We start from the raw sequence: 3,803 nt of genomic DNA on the forward strand, positions 1-3,803 counted from the left end.
GGCCCCTGCCGGTGCCCGTTAGCTGCCTCAGGAGTCCCACGAGCCAACCATGCTCGAAAGGACTCCTTCTTCAGCTTAACGGCATCCCTTACTTCCGGTGTCCACCACTGGGTTTGGGGATTGCCACCGCGACAGGCACCGGAGACCTTACGGTCACAGATCCGAACGGGCGCAATGACAATGGAGGTGGAGAACACGGTCCACTCGGACTCAATGTCTCCAACCTCCCCCGGGATCTGGTCAAAGCTTGGCCAGAGGTGGGAGCTGAAGATCTCTCTGACAGGGAGTTCTGCTAAACGTTCCCAACAGACCCTCACAATATGTTTGGGCCTGCCGAGTCTGTCCAGCTTCCTCCCCCACCATCGGATCCAGCTCACCACCAGGTCAGGTTGACAGCTTCGCCCCTCTCCTCACCCGAGTGTCCAAGACATAAGGCCGGAGGTCAGATGAAACAACCACAAAGTCGATCATCAACCTCCGGCCTAGGGTGTCCTGGTGCCACGTGCACTGATGGACACCCTTATGCTTGAACATGGTGTTTGTTATGGACAAACTGACTAGCACAGAAGTCCAATAACAGAACACCACTCGGGTTCAGACTGGGGGGGCCGTTCCTCCCAATCACACCCCTCCAGGTGTCACTGTCGCTGCCCACGTGAGTCCCCCAGTACAACAACGGAGTCCCCAGTTGGAGTGTTTTCCAGCACCCTTCCCAGGGACTCCAAGAAGGCCGGGTACTCTACACTGCCATTCGGCCCATAGGCACAAACAGCAGTAAGAGCCCTATCCCTGACCCTCTCATTCACCAGGGTAAACTCCAACACATGGCAGCTAAGCTGGGGGGCTATAAGCAAGCCCACCCCAGCCTGCCGCCTCTCATCATGGGCAACTCCAGAGTAGTGGAGAGTCCAGCCTCTCTCGAGGAGTAAGGTTCCAGAGCCCAAGCTGTGCATGGAGGTGAGCCCGACTATATCTAGCCGGTACCTTTCAACCTCCTGCACAAGCTCGGGCTCCTTCCCCACCAGCCTATTTAATGTAGGCTATTTTATGTTTTCTGTGGGTTTACCCTCAGATCAGTAAAGTCTGGTTTTACTTCTTGGAGGACAGTTGACGTTAAAACCAGTGAAGCTCAATCTGTTCTCTTAGAAAATATCATTTGTACTATTTATTCAAAGTTTTTACAGTTTTTTCTGAAACGAGATATCAGCTGTTCATTCTGCTTAATACAGTATCTATGTGGGCCATTTTACTGTTTGTCTTTTGACTTTATTGTTTAAACTATAAAACTGAAGAATGATGTTCCGTTTATGGGCCCAGTACAAATATACAACAAAACAATACATCGACTACTACAAATAGTGTACAATTACTGTTACATGTTACTTTGTGGAAATGAGTCATCAATTCTAAACGCACCGCCGAACAGGGCACGGAGTCACTACAGACCCGTGCCAGATTGCAGGCTATTACATCTGTATGCGTGTCTATATATTTAAATAGAGAGAGGGAGAGTGTGGGATAACGGGACACGCAGCGATGTGTCCGTTGTTTGGGAGTGTCTTTGTCGTCCTGCAGTAGGAAACACCCCGTTGCAACACCCACACTGCAGCACACACGCGCGCGAAACTCGCACACTGAGCTGCAGTGCGATGAAGTACATCTGTGTGTCTGGTGATCAATAGCAAGGTGATGATCACTCCAATCGCTGATCAACAACCTGCTTCTCCTCTTCTGTAAATAAAAGCAGAAGTTTTTTTACCTGTCCTCCCGCAAGACGCTCGTCCTCTTCCTCCGCTGATCGGACGTTTTTTTCCAACTACATCATCGGTCTTTAAGACGCACGGCGGCATGCCGGTGACGTCATGACGCACGGTACAGACCCAGCAGTTTTTTTTTATTAAGGAGCCCGTGGCGCTTCAGAGGGGAAGAGAGGAGAGGAGAGAGGAGGAGAGGAGGAGAGGAGAAAGGGAGAGGGGAGAAGGGAGAGGAGGCGACAGGAAAGGAGAGGAGAGGAGAGGAGAGAGCAGGAAAGGAGAGGGGAGAGGAGAGAGGAGGAAGGGACAGGGGAGAAGGGAGAGGAGAGGAGAGGAGAGGAGAGGAGAGGAGAGGAGGGGACAGGAGAAGGGAGGAGAGGGGGGAGGAGAGGAGAGGAGCTAAGAGCATCATGGGGCCCCACAACTTCTTCTCCATTTAATTACCTGCTCAATCATTCTCAGGTTAAAGTAACTGAAACCATAAATTGAATACGTGAATAATTCTTAAAAACTGTAAGTGCGAGGACTAGAGGGTGGCATTGGACCTATGCATTGCTAAATGGATCAGAAGTACAAGAATTTCTAAAATACACATTTAAAAAAATGATTAGATATGACTTTTAGCTAAGAAACAGAAACTTATAAGCATTTTCATTAACAGAAGCATTTATCAAAAATGAGTGAAAGTCACTCTAAACAGAAAACTAAGTCTCAGCACTGAAGCAGTAAAACTATTCTCCAAGAGTTGACCCCAGCACAAATAAAGATGCCCAGCATGCTTGACTCTTTTACAGTGTTGACCCTGTGTACATGCCCTGTTCAGAGTTCTATGATGTGCAGTGGTGGGCTTTTAGACTTGATGTAAACAAGTGGTCCCGGATTGACAGGCTCATCCTGGTGTGAGTGTTCTGATGGACATTTAGTTCACCTGAAGTACTAAAAGTTTTCCCACACTCACACCATATGGTGGGGAAGAAGGGGAAAAAGGGGGGAGAAAATGGGGGAGAGAAGAGAGAGGAATTCACAGGATCGCAGGTTCGAATCCAGCGCTGGTAAAAGTAAAACTCGGCATCTTTTTTTATAAAGTGCTGTGAAGATATTGTGGAGCATTAAATATAATTCCCTGCCCTGTTTTAAAGATATTTATGACAGTAAAAACTGATTTTTGCAGAATCATGCCAGAAGCTTTGATTATTATTTTGCACTATACTGTTACTAGGTTAACATAAAAGACAAGACACCAGTTTACTCAGAATAGATTTATTCAACAATGAAACATAATAAAACAATGTCACAGATCTTAATTGTATATGATACATTTGTGAAACAGCTACTAATAATATTCCTCTTGAAACAGAAAAAGGTATGGTATAAAAAGGAAATGTATAAAAGCAAGTAAAAATGTAACAGTAAGGTCCCAGTTTATATGCACAAAGAAAATGATTAGAACACCAGGAAAGAACAAGAATTAACTTTCAATTAAGTGGTAACTCAAATATGAATGGCTGTAACCCACTGTGCTGTACCTTTAGCAACTCCAGCCAGTTTTTTGGTGATCTGAAAATAAATAAGCCAGTAATCAGTACAATCTATCTGAAAACAGGTGTCAAGTGACATATAGCAAGTGACACACACAACAGCCAAACATACTGTTGTTGCATTTGTTGCTTTCCAAATAAAATTTGCCTTAATGTATCATCGGTTTTAAATGTAATTTATTAAGCTCTTCTCAAGGGTAAGCATTTCATTATCCTAGGGTTCTGCATGCTATCAAAACATTTGATTCTTATGTATAAGTATTAATAATGATTTAACTAAATACACAGGTATGTTTTAAAAATGTTTGTTGATGCAAGGACAACATTAACTTTTAGGGTCTTATATACTGATGCTCTAAAACTTTACAGCTGCTGCCTTAACCTTTTTGGTGGAATCCAGCTTCAGAATAGAGCCATATGTCGAGGTGATGTTGGCTTTGATATCCTCCAATCTGTTGAAAATCTGTTGAGGATATCTTGGCTGTACACTGTGAGGAGCCACTTGTAGGTG

At 45.0% G+C, this 3,803-nt stretch overlaps 1 protein-coding gene across 1 annotated transcript in view; it reads right to left on the reverse strand.

The window, feature by feature from the left end:
- The window catches only part of epb41l3a (erythrocyte membrane protein band 4.1-like 3a), a 45,722-nt gene extending 43,886 nt beyond the window's left edge, over positions 1-1,836 (reverse strand). The window contains 1 exon segment of the mRNA XM_020625446.1: positions 1,760-1,836. The gene's annotated coding sequence lies outside the window, so the exon portion shown is untranslated.
- Between the last annotated feature and the right edge of the window lie 1,967 nt (positions 1,837-3,803).

Source organism: Monopterus albus, unplaced genomic scaffold (assembly GCF_001952655.1).
Source record: "Monopterus albus unplaced genomic scaffold, M_albus_1.0 scaffold355.1, whole genome shotgun sequence".
In the NCBI taxonomy this organism is placed as follows: Eukaryota; Metazoa; Chordata; class Actinopteri; order Synbranchiformes; family Synbranchidae; genus Monopterus; species Monopterus albus.